This window comes from Elgaria multicarinata, chromosome 3, assembly GCF_023053635.1.
Source record: "Elgaria multicarinata webbii isolate HBS135686 ecotype San Diego chromosome 3, rElgMul1.1.pri, whole genome shotgun sequence".
NCBI lineage: Eukaryota > Metazoa > Chordata > Lepidosauria > Squamata > Anguidae > Elgaria > Elgaria multicarinata.
Window position 1 is genome coordinate 110,102,308 of NC_086173.1, and position 17,006 is coordinate 110,119,313.

The 17,006-nt window shown below is 44.5% G+C and overlaps 1 protein-coding gene across 1 annotated transcript in view; it reads right to left on the bottom strand.

Annotated features, from left to right (window-relative positions):
- The window catches only part of IQSEC1 (IQ motif and Sec7 domain ArfGEF 1), a 418,970-nt gene that overhangs the window by 340,562 nt on the left and 61,402 nt on the right, over window positions 1-17,006 (bottom strand). The window lies entirely within an intron of this gene.

A 17,006-nucleotide genomic window follows, 5' to 3' on the forward strand; every position in this document is an offset into this window, starting at 1 on the left:
TGAGCACAGTGTACGGGTATGTTCATGTTGGGAGAGGTGTTCCATCAGGTATTGCAGTCCCAAGCCATGTAGGGCTTTATAGATCAGACCAAAGGCTTATCTAGTGCACCATTCATTCTGTTCCCACAGTAGCCAATCACATGCCTATGGGAGACCACAAGCAGGACATGAGCTAGCACTCTGCTGCACATGTTGCCCAGAAACTGGTATTCAGAGGCATATTGCTGGTAATATAGAGCCATCATGACTAGTAGGCACAGTGTTTTAACGGTTTTAATAGTTTTACTGCTTTTAAATTATATATCGTTTTAACTTGTTTTATGGTTTAATTTGTTTTTAGCTGTGTATATTTACTGTTTTTATATTGTATGCTTTTATCTGTACGCCGCCCTGAGGTCTTATTGATACAGGGTGGGATATAAATGTTTTAAATAAATAAATAAAATAAATAAATAAATAGTAGCCACAGATAGCCTTATCTTCCATGAATTTATCTAATCATTTTTAAAGCCATCAAATTGGTCACCATCACTACATCTTGTGGCAGCAAATTCTATAGTTTAACTATGTGCTGTGTGACAAAGTACTTCCTTTTATCCATCTTGAATCTCTCACCCGTCAGCTTCATTGAATGACTCCAGATTCTAGTACCCCCTATCCATTTTTGCTTCACCCTGCATACGTTTATACACCTCTATCATGTTTCCCCCTCCTCTTCTTTTTCTAAACTAAAACGTCTCCAACGCTATACCCTTTCCTCATAGGGTAATTGATCCAGCCCACTGACCACCTTACCCTTTTCTGCACCTTTTCCAGCTCTATAAAAGGACATTATAATATCCTTTTTGAGGTGTGGTTAACAGAATTGTACAACGTATTCCTAGTGTGGTTGCACCATAGATTTCTATAAGGGAATTCTGATATTGGCAGTTTTAATTTTGGAGCTCTTTGCTGTCTCTTTTTCCTCCCAATAAAATTTCAAATAATTTCATATCATCAGCAATTCTTGACACCTCACTCCTAACTCTAGAAGATTTATGAACAAGTTAAAAAGCAATGAACAGTAACATTTCATCATCAATCCACCCTCTAATAGAGAACTCCAGTAGTGAGTGCTGTCAGGAGCGGAGCCAAAAAAGGATCATTGAAAAATGACAGAGGCATCAGCATGCTCAGAAGAACCCCAAGGTTTGCAGAAGTGCAATCCCCCTTTTAAAAACCTTTATGGAAACACAACACGCCCAAAGCAGTCCAATGAGGTTTGATGGTTCTCAGCAGCCATTCAATTGATACCATTGTGTGTCAAATTGGAGGTGGAGATGGGGAAGAATCAAAATTGCTTCTTCATCCTGTTACAGCTCATAGCAGGACTGGGAAATGTTTTTCAGTCCAAAAGCCAAATTCCAGACTGGGAAAGGTGTCAGAAACTGCACTCCCTTTGTAAGCATGGCCAAAGACAATGTGGACAGGGCTAAAATATGCTTCAGTGATCCTTGAGTCTCTCTGAGGTGAGGTCAGAATGCAAATAGATGGCCTGCTGAATTAATCCCTAATGACTTGTTCTGCCCAGATTCTGCATTTGTCAGAAACACTCTCCTTAACCAGGAACATTTTAGATCTGCAGTGTCATACATGCATATTGCTTTCCTGCACAGTTCCAAATTGTGTTTTTGGAGTTTATAATGAAACTCATTAGCAACCCTGGTAGTCATTTAAACTGTGTACCTCTGATTTGCCCTTTGCTATTTATTAATGACCAGCTTCAGGGCTTGAAAGCCTGGACTGCAGCCACAGATGCCAAATCTAGCCAATCACTGCCTGTCAGGAAATGCTCAATCTGGTACTCATTGCTATAATAAACCATGAACACAACAGGAAGAAAGTAATTATCTTTTGATGGACTGAGGAGGCAAAAGGTAAACAAGTTACTTTAGATACAAATTTCCTGTTTGTGCTACTGATTCTATCCTAGCAAATAAGTAGGCAAATAGCTATTCTTATTGTCTTTTTTTGATGAACAAATTGTGCTTTAGCACCAGGCCACTAAACATTCAGATCTAGCACATATATTACATTATCTAGATATTCAATAAACAATGGATTCACACAACTACTTCCCAATTTGTGTTGTGCCATGGTAGTGATCTACATGCATCTGGAGCCTTAAAAATGTTGAATATATGTTTACCAACTAATACACACTCTGAATCCTTGATTTTTTAAAATAATCTACCAACTGGACCACAATGTACTGGTTTGCATGACACAACAAACCCAGCTATCTACCTAACAACAAACCATGGTTAATGTTATAATTGTGGTTTTATCTTTTTATGTAAATGTTTCTCTGATTGTAGACTGCCCAGATAACGTTTTATTATTGGGTGGGATATAATCTCATAAGTGAATAAATAAAATAAAATATGTATGAGGTATAACTGAGAAAATCATCTCCCTTAGGCTTGTGGAATTAGTTGCATAGATCTTTGGATCCTAACCACTGTTAAAGATTACACCACTTTGCAATAACAGCTGTAATATGTGTGTGCATTACAACTGTTGGCAACACAATTGCAATATCTTCCATGGCATATTAGCTGTAGTTTAAATACTAGAGGCAAGCATTCATGGACACTATTTATTTCAAGTACTATGAAGTCCTTCACAATCAGCCTATTTATATTTTATTCATGATTAGGGCAGTGGGCTGTAAAATAGATAATCCGAAAACAGTATTGCACAACATCTCAATGTTAGAGTAGATCAATTTAATAGAAAAAAACAAAATTACCAGCACTCAATCATTTTCCCTAGCTAAGGAGTAGTTAATAGGATTAAAAGATCAAAATTCAGAATTTTTGTTTACGCAAAATTAGTTTTGATTCACCAGATATATTGACTCGAAAGACCATCTATGATGTTTCTGCTTACAGTGAAACCCAATGCATATTTATCTAAAGGTTACTCAACTACCTAAGATTAGTTCAGAAAATGTTCTGAATTTTAGGATGCAGGACATTACATAAAATACATTTCTGCTGAAGTGATTAATGATAAAAAGGTTTATATTATTGAAAAGAATACATCAAGTTTTCCAACTAATTACAAAACAGCAAATATGTCTAAATTTTTCAGCAAATCGTTTACATATTAACAGTACTTTAGTTCAGCCCCAGATAGAGAAACAAACATGCTTTTTTTTAAATTAACAAACATAGAAATAGCCATCAGAATGTAAGGATTCCTAAAAATAGATACTACATGAACATTTTATACACGTAGTACTGAAATCTGATTCACCACAAATTAAATGTTCAGACCTCCATACATTAGTGTCAATTTGAGTATTTATCATTAGCTTCTGCAGGCAATATTTAAACCATAGAGTTGTTCTTGCTGTACTATCAATTTTCCCTTTATTACCAAGTCCTCAGTAATTAATGACTGTAGGGACTGTTTGCTCCTTAGTTTTCTGCTTAGGCACTGCTATATTCAGTGGCAAATTAAATTATAGGCTATGCACAAAAGAAAGTGTATCCTTTCTTCGGAATGGTTAACTGGTAGGTAGTCTGTGGGCCAAATCCCCCCCCACACACACACAAAGCCATTTTCTTCTGGCCCCTCATGACTGTCAAATTTTAATCAAAATGTTGGGAAACATATGCTGTCAGTCTCGCTTACATGGCTAATAAAAATGCTTTTGCATGGAATATTAATAGGGATGTGCTCCGCTTCTAATCGGACCGGCGAATTAGAAGCGGAGTGGGGTGCTTCACCTCCCCTTAAGGTGGAGGCGAAGAGGATTGGGGGGCCAGCGGAGCGTGACAAAGAGGATCAAGGTGAAGGCGGATCCTTCGCCTCGATCCGGAGCTCTGCTGGAAAGGTAAGTGGGGTTTACCGGGCCCTGCCGCTGTTGCTGTCACCCATGCGGCGACAGTGGCAGGGCCCGGTAAACCCCCCCTCCTCTCCCTTACCTGCCTCCGTCCGCGGTCCCTCGGCTTCTTCAATTGAGCCCGCGGTTCAATCAGGAAGTCTAGGCCGCACTAGGCCCCCCTCCCCCTTGGTCCCTTACTGGGCTCTGCCGCCATCGCTGCACGGGTGGCGATGGCGGCAGGGCCCAGTAAACCCCCCGGCCCTCCTCTCCCAGCCTTACCTGGCACCACTCCCCTCCACTGCGGAGCTCCGATTTGGAGCCGGAGCTCTGTGGCGAAGAGGAGCGGAGTATGGGCGGAGCGGCACGGAGCGGGCCGATCCGAAATTTTCAGATCGGCCCACGGGGCGGAGCGGGGGGTCCGTGCACACCCCTAAATATTAACATACAGAATTCTTGGATTTTGTATATTAATATCTGGCTAGATCTGACAGCATATATTCCAAAGATAAAAAGCCCTTACTATTAGATAGCAGTGCCTCTTATAGTGGATAACAAGGTAGGTTCGTGAGGCAATTACCCGCAAGGGGTGTGCTGGGTGTGTCCAGGCACACACTAATGTCTCAAATAATAAACACTGAACTGGAAGGCCATTGAGTAGGGATCCAGAGCAGGATCCAGATGCAGCAGGAACAGTACTCTGAGTGCACTCCAGCTGCTCTGCTGCCCCAATAGTGCGCTGTTGCTCCCAGTAGCAGGAGAGGAAAGGAATTGCTCTGCCAGGAGCCGCACTTCAAAGAGGCCAGGAGGAAGGGCCCCGAAGGCTCGTATCACCTCTTAAGCCACTCCTCTGGCCAGTGTCACTACAAAGCTCCACCAATGCTGGAGCTTGAGGAGCATCTCCTCATCCCTCCACCCTCACCTGCAACAGCCCTCCCATGGTCAGGCAAGCCAAACGCGGAGTAGGGCAGCAGTGTCTACAATGTTTAATAAATAAATGAATGAATAAAAATAATGTACTTTATGATTGAGTATTCAATAAATGTTTACCTTTTTAAAAAAGGTAAAAAAGAAATCCCTGTGTGCATACCCTAATGAAATGTGCTGCGCACGCCTATGAATACCCACACTCTGTTTACAGATTACTTTCTGGAGAAAAGGCTGTTACTGATCACACAGAAGCTGGCCATTCCTAAAACACATGCTACCTGCACAAGTTGAAAGCTGCTTAACTTGAGTCCTTAACTTTTTTGGACTCATGCACACGTTTTGGAATTTGCGACCATGCTGTGGGCTTCACCACAAAATGACTAATCATGGATCACTGCTTTGGCATCTACCTGTCATGTCTATGGAACTTAGGCTGTGTCTTATTCAACAAAAACTTTTTAATTCAGGTCTATTGGACCCCACAACATCTGTTTAATAAGGGATTGTTTCATTTGGCTAGTGAGTGCAATACAGCTAATGTTTCTTTTGCCAATGACTTATAATTGTTTCTTTTTGGAGATTATTAAACAGAGACATTTTGTATGACCAGTCTTTAATATTCACTGATGTATATGCTCTTTGAAATTATTTACCTGCTTCATGGAAATTAACAAATGGTAAGTGTAGATGGATTCTCTACATAGTTTTGACAACTGCTATTACAACATTGGAAGGATAAACTCTCACCTCCTCTAATGCAATGGGTTGAGGACCTTACAATGCTTTCCATATTTGAATGGGTACTTATTTGAGTATTCAAATGGATACTTATTTGGATATTTGGTTCACTTTTGTTGTATAATTGCTAGAAAATTGTACGCATTTCATACAAATCCATGTACATATGTATTTTTAAAAATGGATGGGCACCATTGCAGGTGCCCATGGATGCTATAGCACATCCCAGATTTAGATTATACAATACTATGAAAACTGTGCAACAAATAGCCTCAAAAATGTGCACAATTTGGAATAATATAATCATAATTTCTCATTCACATTGCATGTTAAACTTTTGCAGAGATTATTTAAGAATAATTATAATTTTAAAATATTTCAATGGTGGTAATTCAGTTATTTCTGGGACAGAATTTACCATGTTTGTCATTTTTATTAGATGATCACTACTCAGATAACTCATTAGGAAAAAAATGAAGGGCCTTGCTAGACCTGCCGGATAAGCCAACAGGGAGGTGGGGCGACAGTGCACTAGAGCTAACGTGCACCGTCGCCGGCTTCTAGACGTCAACACGTGACGGGGCAAGGGGAAGCCCCATCGTGTGCTCCGGGTTTTTGGCCCTTAAAGGGCCATGTGCGCTGGAGAAGGTAAGTGCTTTTTTAAAAAAAATAAAGGGTCCCCGCTCCCCCTGTCCCTGATTCCCCCCCACAATTCCTGATGCCCCCCTGCCCACTTGCTTGTCCATCCTCCCCCCATCCCCGATGCCCTGTCCCCCGCTCTTCTTCCCTCGCCCCCTTGCCATCCCCGTTCTTCTCCCCCCTCTCTCCTGCCGGGTCCGGCCTTCCCCCGTGGCCCCATCTCCCCCCCGGGATCCCCCCCGGCCCAATGAGTAAGTAAGCAAGTAGCCGCAAAAAGCCACGGAGCCTGCTAGATGCCTGAGGCCGGGGCTGCGGAAAAACCGAGCCATAAGCGAATTCGCTTATGCCGGTTTAAGGGAGGTTTTAATGCGGCCTGACCCCGGATTCCCCTGTGCGTCATCTGGATGCACAGGAGGGAAACCGGGCCTCACACCACGCTAACGCCTCGTCTAGCAACAGCCAAAGAGTCTTGAGGTGTGTTATCTTAACATCTAACAAAGGTATTATGCTATAAATACCTACAAATATTGTAGGTATATGATGGACTAGAGTCCACTTCATGAAACACCTAAGTGAAATATTTTATAAATATAATACAATAAAAACAATACAGTATAATATAAAAATACTTCTTTATATTCAACACTGGCAAATAAACTATGCAAGCATGTCATGTTTTGGTACAAAATGAGGCATCTTCACTACTTCAGCTTTCGACTAACATAAAAAAGTAGGCTCTACTACTAATAACTACAGATAAAATACTTGGAAGTCATGTGTCTTTGTCAAACTAGATAAGGAATAACTGTGTTGGGAGCCATCAGTGTCCTGGACAGCCATCCTCCACTCCCTCCACTACTTCTTATCCTATATCTTGGCCATTTAAGCTTTGTTTTCATGCCCTTAATCACTTCTGCTTGCCACTGTTAGACCAGGCTTTGCCAGAAACTATGCCAGTAAAAGAATAGACAGAAGAAAAATTAGCAAGCGCCTCAAGCAGATGGATAGCTACAGCTGGCAGGCTTCCTTGACAACCAGAGAGTAAAATGGCAGAGATAATGAGGGAAAATATCAATCACAGCAGATCCGTAAGAAACCTGGAATTATTGCCATGTATGCTTTGCAAATGTGCTTTAAAAAATAGCTACTAAAACAAAAGTAGTGAACTTTTCCTCCTACTTCACTCACCAATAAAGTCTTTTTAAAAATAATAATAATAATAATAATAATAATAATAATAATGGAGTAACAGTTTTCCTACTAAGGTATCCTACATTTCCTACTTTAAATGGAGTAAGTACATCTGAATATAAACTGACTTTTGCAGAATACTGGACTAAATGTTTATGTATTATAAAATAATTTATTTCCATTCATCTCTCCAAAAGTGACATCAATACAGCTAAGGTGAAAATGCTACTTAGAAGGTAATACAAGGGAAAATATGTAAAATAATTGTTAATTTAAGTTTTATAGCAGAATAGATAAAAGTGAATCAAAAGTAGAAACCACTGCGGCAATCATTCTACTGCACAGGAATATTGTATTTTTAAAAATGTATTTTAAAATATTTTGAGTCTTAAAGGAGCCAAATATCATCTGTATTTTATTAGTGTTTTGGTCCTAGGATAGAGAAGATGGAAGGCGGTGGTCATGAAGTATTGCAGATACTTCATATTAGGGATGTCAGAGGAATCTTCTATGGATTCAAATGAATTTGGATTTCTATGAGTCTGACCTGTGGATTCTGCAGCAGACCAGCCTTTTCTGAGTCATGGACTTGTAAACCATTTTTAAAAAACTTTTGGAGAGTATTTGTGCTAATGCACATTAGTGCAAGTAGAACAAATTTTGGTCAATGAGTGGACGACAGAACGAAAGATGCCTGATAATCTGTGAAACACATATGGAATGCATATAAGAAAATCTGCACATCCTACTTCAAATGAAACCTATGTAGAATCTTGATTTAAGTCAGTCTTCCCCAGCCTGCTGCCCTGCAGATGTTTTGGATTTCAACTCCAATCAACCCCAGCCAGCATTGTCAATGGTCATGAATGTTGGAAGTTGTAGTCCAAAACAGCTGGATGGAACCAGGTTGGGGAAGAGTGATTTAAGTGATCTCATGCTCAAGGGACGCTCTAACCATGTAGAAATAATTTTCAAAGATATCTACAGTGCTGACATTTGAATCAGGCCATGAGCAAGTCACTGAGTTCATAGCAAATGAGGGACATTAACTCAACTCTAGAACATATAGTTTTATTGAGCCTTAGAAGCTCTTAACCCTATTAAAGACAATTAGAACATAAATAATATCTAATTCTTCTCTAAAGACCTTTATAGCTAAAACAAGTACTTTTCCTTTCAATTTTAAAATTAAGGATTACCCCTGCATCTAACTTTTCTATTGCTGATTTCAAAGGTGATACAACTGAGCTCAAACTGTCCCTTACTCTTAATGAAGTTGAGATTAAAACATGAGGGGGGGGCATCTGTTGTTCTACAGGTATTATTTACCCATAACATTTCTTGCAAAAGACCCTTCATCAAAGCTTTTTCCAAAAAAAAAAAAAAAAAGGAAATAAAGGAGTTTGGTTCTAATAAATTATGTACAATCCAGTTAATACAACCTGTAATATAGTACAATTACAAAAGGTATGCTTTGGATCTTTTTGTACATATACACTTAAGGTCACCATATCTGGTTGGGCCTGTTCAGACAACACAGCTAAGCCATGGTTAGGCTGCTAATCCTTTTGCAGCAAATGGTTAGTGAGCAAGTTTAAACTGTGGTTATATAGCCGCCATGGCTAAGAATAGTTCAAACGACATCCTAAGTCATGGTTCACATGACACGCTAATACATAATGTTGAGCTCAAAATGCTTAACCACCATGGTTTAGCATGTCACCTGAACAGGTTCTTTGCATTCCTAAATACACATTTATGTTTACTTCTGTTGGCTCATAAAGAACAGGTTTACTCACAGTGCTGTTCATGCAAGCACGTTCTCCGCCCAGCAGGAACGGCTTGGGTGGTGGACGGCTTTTGCGGGTGGGGAGGAGGCAGAAAGAAACGCTGCTCGAGCAGCGCGTGTGCTGCCTCGTGAGGTGGGGTGGAGCCAAGGTTTTAAAGGCTCGCCCCCCCACCAGGCACTTGGCCTCTTTCATTTTTGGTAACAGAGAGAGAGGACAGAGAGAGAGGAGCTTGCCGAAGAGCGGAAGAGGAGCGGCTTGGGAGCATCAGGGGCTAGGAATCTTCCTAGCCCCAACGGTTATATCCCCTCTCCCAATCCAGCCTGGGGGCTTCGCAAGTGGGGGCGGTGTGCCTAACAGGGATCCGGGACCCCCCCTCCTCCTTGCCCTGCACTTACCTGTGCACCAGGCCGTGGGCGCGGCTTATACCGCGCGACTGCCGAACGACAACGCCCATCCAACTTCGGTGGGGCATTGTCTCAAGCAGCATGGTGCTTGGCTGCATCTGAAACCAAACTTAGGGGCTCCATTGGTGGGTTGTGGGCCTAGCGGCGACTGGAGTTATCTCCCCTTTTTTATTCCCGGGCTGCGTCGGTGCCCGGGGAGCGGTGCTTTCTTGCTTTGCCAACAGGCAAGGGGGGAGGGAAGCAGTAACGCCTCCCCCTCAGAGTGGCTCTGAAGCATCCTGGGTGGCGCTTTGTTGTTGTTGTTGTTGTTGTTCTTGTTGTTGTGGTTTAGGATCCCCCCCCCCCGGATGGGAAGGTTTGGGAGGGAGTAGCTGCATGGGGATTCTGGCAATTAAATCCCAGTTGTGCAGGCGAGGCCTTTGCTTATCAAAAGGAAAGCGGCTTGCATTGGGCCTGGTTGGTGTCTCCACTCAAGTTCATCACTACACCAATTAAATTAAAGCAGGCCTGGGCAGATTGGGTGTTTATTCAAACAATCTTGGATATGTCTTTGTTTAAGCTGTAAGGGCCTCGCCTCGGCCTAGGCTGCAGCTTCTGGGCCTGCCCATTTGTGGCCTTCAGCCAGCCAGGACTAGGCCGCAGTCTGGTGGCCATTTTGTGTGCAGACGCCATTTTGAAGATTCCCTCTAGCTGTTCTTTTCAGTTCAATCATGCCTCCTAAGAAGGGAATGGGGGGGGGGGAACAAGGGCAAAGGCCGGGCCCCTCCCTCAGCAGCTAAGTGTCCACCAGTTCTACCTGAGTCATCCTTGGATGAGGAAACCCCTGATCTTGCTGCTGTGTTAAAACGTATTACGTCTCTGGAAAAGGATAACGCCAGGCTTAAGCAGCAGCTGGTAGCTGCGACAAAAGCTTCTGGCACTGTTAAACAGCCATCAGCTAGGAAAATGGCAAGTAAATACAGAAAGGTTGTTGTTTCTGAACCCACAGCCCTGGATGAGGAGGATGGACCAGCGGAGACATATGCAGTTCCAACCATGCCGCCTGATCCTGGGCAAGGAAGGTCAACCCAGGAGCCTGAACCTTCTGCAGTATCTAGCACAAGGATACAGGGTGAGTGCTGCACCACACACACATGTAGCCGGACAAGCTGGCCCTCATTTGGTCCTTGGAGCCTACCCAATTGGGGGACAGGGCATTGGCCATTCTGAGGAAGTTGGTCCCATTGAAGATAAGACAGCTGAATCCCTGCTGTCAGCCTGTCAGAATGTCTGGCAGCCAACAACTAGCACACCCAAATCCAATGTAACAACGCAAACTCAGTCTGAAGCGGAGATAAGTGCCTCCCCACCGCAGAAGTTTGTGTCTCAGGCATCTCAAACTGAGACGGACACTATGGAGAAACCTAAGTTGAGCGATCCTTATGCATCAGCAAAGGGATCTAAAATTCCCTATGGAGCTATTTCTACTCTGTTAGGCTACCATTTATCTCCAGCCATTAAAGAAAAGATCTAGAGAGGGGAATATGTGGATATATTTTCCTTGCTCTTCCAGGAGGAGGAAAAAGAAAAAGATAAGGAAAGAGATTTTGAAAGGAGTAGGAAAAAGAAAGTGGAACGTACATGGAATAATTGGTTAGCGGGCTTCATTGTATTCATGGGAATAGTACAACAGAAGCAACCAGAGAAGGGAACTGTACTTGCAAAATATCTGGATATAATTTACAGATGTTATTCTGAGTATATGGGGCCTGCTTGGTTGGGGTATGACCAGGCCTTCAGATTGAAGGCAGCCTTCACCCCTGAATTACAGTGGGATATCAAGGAGCCTGAACTGTGGATGCAGTTCATGATTCTTGCTAGGCCCATGATGGGGGATAGAGCAGACAGTGGTCACATCCTCTCCTGCCCGGCTGGGACCGTGGCATCCCGTGGTTCGGCCAGGCAGGTGGTTCAATCCCGCCTCTTATGCTGGGAGTTTAGCTCCAAAGGCATGTGTAAGAGAAATCACTGTAGATTCAGGCATGAGTGTTCTTGGTGCGGGGGAGCACATCCATTCACGGGTTGTCCCAGGCACAAGGGAAATAAAGGCCCCCGTGGCCCCTTCTCTGGACAGAAGCCCAATGCTCCAGGCCCTTCACCAAAAGGGGCCCAGCCCAATTAAGTTAGATTATTTAGCTTCCCTTCTGCGTGCTTATCTATGCAAGGAAGATGCAGTTTTATTATTAGATGGTTTCAGGTTTGGTTTTAGGATCCCATATCAAGGTACACGCAAGCATAGCATGGCCAAGAACTAGTCTTCTATCGCTAATTTCGAAGGGATAGCTATGGAGAAGATAATGAAGGAGGTAAGGGCAGGCAGGGTTCTGGGCCCTTTCCCATGCTTGCCTTTGCCTTTCCTTCTTGTGTCTCCCCTAGGTATTGTGCCAAAGAAGGCTCCAGGGGAATACTGTCTTATTCATAACCTGTCCTATCCTAAGGGTGGCTCAGTTAATGATGCCATCCCACATGAACTTTGCACAGTGCACTACGCGTCATTCGACAGTGCTGTTCGAATGGTTGGGTGCTGTGGAAACGGGGCTTTAATGGGGAAGTGCAATATAAAATCTGCCTTCCGCCTCCTTCCAGTTCACCCTGGGGATTTCGATTTGTTAGGATTCTCCTTTAGGGGGCAGTTCTTTGTAGACAGATCCCTGCCAATGGGATGTTCGGTCTTGTGCTCTGTATTCGAGAAGTTTAGTTCCTTCTTAGAATGGGTGTGGAGGTGCCGCACAGGTTCAAATAATTCTACGCATTATTTGGACGATTTTCTCTTCGCTGGTGCGCCCCACTCCAACCAGTGCCAATGGGCAATGGAGGAGTTTCAGGCACTTGCTGATCAACTGGGAGTGCCCCTAGCAGAAGAGAAAACGGAGGGCCCGGCAACCTGTTTGAATTTTTTGGGTTCGCATTGATTCGGTTGAGCATACGTGCAGTCTTCCCATTGAGAAGTTGGAGGCACTGAGAAAGTTAATTTCTCAGGTTTGCTCAGTTAAGAAGATAACCCTTAGGCAGCTGCAAGAGCTGGTCGGGCATCGAAATTTTGCTTGCAGGGTCATAGCACCAAGTTGGGCCTTTGTAAGGCATCTTTGCGATGCTATGAAAGGGGTCAAATGACCCTTCATCGTATTCGCGTGTCAAGGGAAATCAAGGCAGACCTAGCAGTATGGGAATCATTTTTGGCATATTTCAATGGTGTTTCTTTCTGGAGGCGTGAGTTGCTCCTGGAAGCACAGTTCCAGGTCCATTCTGATGCCTCTGGTTCCCTGGGTTTTGGAGTAATATTCCGTGACTGGTGGTGTGCACAGCAGTGGCCGCAGACTTGGAAGGAAAGTGCAATGTGTCGTGATTTAACCTTCTTGGAGCTGTTCCCCATTGTGGTGGCAGTTTAGCTTGGGTCAGAGCTTCTTTCCAATTCTGCTGTCCACTTCTGGTGTGACAATTTGGTTACAGTGCATGTCATAAATTCCCAGACATCAAAGAACCCACAGGTAATGCGTCTAGTGCAAGCTTTGACCTCGCGCTGCCTCTAGTATAACCTTGTATTTTATGCTCGCCATGTACCGTATTTCTTCGATTCTAAGGCACCATCGATTCTAAGGCGCACCCCATTTTTAGACCTGTTTATTTGGGGGGAAAAGATGCACACTAATTTCAGTACCACCAACAGAAAACCCTAGTTGTCACTGAGCAAGCTCCACTTTAAGGACTACGGCATAGCCTGGGTGTGAGGAAGTGATTGCAGGCAGAGCAACGGGAGAGACTGCCCAATTCTTATTGGGCAGCTGGATTTTGGTGCCACTGGGGTGGGAGAAGCTTAGGGGTTAGCAAAAAACAGGCGCTTACCCTCCCAGCTCCTCCTCCCGGCTCGCGGCTGCTGCAGGAACTTCCTCTTTTGGCTGCCTGCCTGCACGTGGAGGAGAGAGACGAATGGAGCTGGAGCTGCCGCGTGAGAGCAGCTTCGGTGGAGCAGCACAGGTTTTTCCGCGGGCGTGAGGGGTTCCAGGCAGGACGCGCGCTTCCCAGCGAGGCGGCTGGAGGGGGGACCCGGTGCTTGGGGGGGGTGAGCCTCCTGACTCTTGGAGCCTCTTGTGTCATCCCGGCGCAGCTGACGAGGGCCGGAGCTGCAAGGGGCGTGCTGTAGGCTCCAATCAGCCAGCAACAGAGTCTTTTTTGCATCTACCGTATTTCTTCGATTCTAAGGCGCCATCGATTCTAAGGCACAGCCCATTTTTAGAGCTGTTACTTTAGGGAAAAAAGTGCGTCTTAGAATCGAAGAAATACGGTACCTGGCCTGGATAATGGAATCGCTGAGGCCTGCTCCTCATGAACTGTGCAGCTCATGTGTCAGGATATGGTTTGCCTTTGGGGACCTTCCTGTCTCATCTACTCGCCTGTGCAGCCTGAGTGGAGATGATGCAGGTTGGTCTCTCCAAACACACAAGTGTGGTGGGAAAAAGGGGGCTGGATTATCTGACCCCCTGTTTCAGCAGAGTGGCTCGCCCTAGGGTCAGGCTAGTTGCCTGGAGATTTAAGATTAATTCCCGCACGGTCATGCACAGATCCACGGAAGGGAGAATCTCCATGCGTAAATAAAGAGGCCCTATTTAATCCCATACTCTGTTGTCCGTGTGTTTATTTCTGTAACTTCCTTCTCCATTTGCAATAGCTAATTTCAGTTTGTCACTTGATGACCGAAGAAGTGATACACTGCTATCCTCAGTTTAGCTGTCATTATATATCAGCAGCTTATCTCCTCAAACGATTACACTCAAAGAAGGACCACACTGGGAAGTGAGGAGTCCATCTTCCTCCCCGCTTCCACTACACTTTCTGATCCTATTGCCTGTCTTTTTTTCTGTTATTCTATAATATGGAAAGACCACTATTTAGTGACCTGTCTGATTCTCTTTGCAATTATATTCTATAGAAACAATTGCCCTCAGCAATTGTTTTCCATAACTTTTCAATAGAACCAAATAATGATAAAATTGATATTTAAGTTTAAATCCCTATGCCTCACAGCACAGTTCCTGTTAAATTAAATATTATTTAGACACTTTCTGGGTTTAATGAGTTTGTAAAAAAATAAAATAATTTTCACTGCAAAATCTTTTCACTATATGATTAAGGAAAATGTGAAATTGGAAGTGACACAGGTCACTACACTTCTCAGTTGACAGCTGTATAATAAGCACAGTCAATATTCCAATAATAATCCAGTAGGGATTCTAAATCTCATTAACTGAAAATATATTTTACTATATTTTAAAAAAGTATTATTTTACTGGAAGTGGTTATTCTAATTAGACTTCTAAGGAGACTACCAAAAGCAGGAACACCACAAACTGCTATCAGTATTGTGTATTTTATTCCATACTGAAAGCAAAAGGACTGCTGGGAAACTACATGAGGTAAACTTTTACACATCCTTACTTATAGCTTCGCAGAAATACAGGAAAAGTACTTAATGAAACATAATTTCCTTACACACCAATGAATATACGTTATAAGAATACATCCAAAGACTATCTATTATCTTGGATCTCTGTTTTGCAAAAACATTGGCAAGTGATCTTAAAGTGTGGCCAGGCTGATATGGGTGAAGGCAGTCTTTCAAATAGCTTGGTCCCAAACCAAAAGCATACTAAAGGCTGATCTACACCAAGCAGGATATTCCACTATGAAAGTGGTATATAAAAGGCAGGAGCCACACTACTGCTTTATAGCGGTATTGAAGTGCATTGACATCTGTTGGGGCCCATTGACACATACCATATACTGCTTTCATACCGCTATATCCTGCTTGGTGTGGCTCCAGCCTTTTATATAATGCTTTCATAGTGGAATATGCTGCTTGGTGTAGATAAGCCCTAACAGTGTGGATCCATTTAAATCAATGGGAGTTAAGTTAATCATGACTAACTTGTTCCCTTTATTTCAATCGGTCTACTCTACATATGACTAATTTTAGATCCAATCTTTTGGTATATTTCATGGTATTACAGGAATCACTGTAGTGATTCCTGTTGTTAAGGCCGATGAGTAAGTTGAGCATTCCACCATTATATTTATTTAGCGGGGGGGGGGGAGGGGAACCTAGGACCCTAAAATGAAAAATATTTCAGGAATCTTTCTGAAACGCGGGGTACTGCCAGAAAGAAATGCTGGCTTTACATTCCCTGCGCGTTTCAGGGAGATTCCTGAAATATTGAGGTCTGGGTGGGAGTTTAAAGGAGAAAAAGGGAGAGAAACTCTGTCCGTCACAATCTGCTTTGTTTTCCTCAGGGGGTGGCGACTTTTTTTTTGCGCACTCGTAGCGCAAAAGGGGAAGCCTCCCGGTGGAATCCAAAAACAGGATTAAATTCCCCTATCCATCCGATTGATGGAATGGCCTTTCTTTTTTCAAAAGACCGTTCCATCAATTTTTAATTAATTTTTAAAATCCCCATGTTTCTCAATGGGGAATCTGATAAGCTCACACATGCGCGTGAGCATCAGAATCCCCAGAGGGAAACGGAGAGCAGGGAGAGCGCGACGGGCCAGGTAAGTGGGGTTAGGGGAGCTTGCCTGGAGCCGCTGCTGCATTCGTGCAGCGGCGGGCCCAGGCGTAGCGGGGGGGGGGGGAAATCGGGGGGGGAGTCGCCCCCCACCCACCCCGGTTTCACCTTGTCCGTCGGCTGCAGCCCGGGGTTTCAATTGAGCGCCCGGCTGCACCCGAAAGCAAGCCGGGCGCTCACTTGAAACCCCGGGCTGCAGTCGACTTGGGCGGAGGGGGGGGAGGAGAGGGGGCCCCGCGTCGCTGGGGTGGGGGTGCGGGGGGACCTTCCCTAGCCTCGCCGCAGCTCGAACTGCGGCGGCGAGGGCAGGGAAGAGCCGCGCCGCTGGTGTGTGTGTGTGTGTGTGAGAGAGAGAGAGAGAGAGAGATTGATTCCCTGGTCTCCGCTGCTGCCAACCGCGGCAGCGGCCGGAGGCTAGGGAGTCAATCACTCACTCACTCACACACACACACACACACACACACACACAGCCGGCTTGCAGCCGACTTGGGCGGGGGAGAGGGGGAAGAAGAGGAAGGACTTCCCTTACCTTCCTCGTTGCTGCTCTGGTGGGGAAATGGGCTTCCCTGACGGAAACGGAAGTGACGTCACTTCTGCTTCCGGCAGGGAAGCCCATTTCCCCACCAGAGCAGCAAGAGGAAGGTAAGGGAAGTCCTTCCTCTCCCACGGCGCGCGCGCGCGCGTGTGTGTGTGTGTGGGGGGGGGGGGTGTGGAGTGTGTGTGGGGGTGTGTGTGGGGGGGTGTTGTGTGTGTGTGGGTGGGTGTGTGGGGTGTGTGTGGGGGGTGGAGTGTGTGTGTGTGGGTGGGGTGGGTGGGGGGGGTGGGGGGGGTGGGGAGGTGTGGGGTG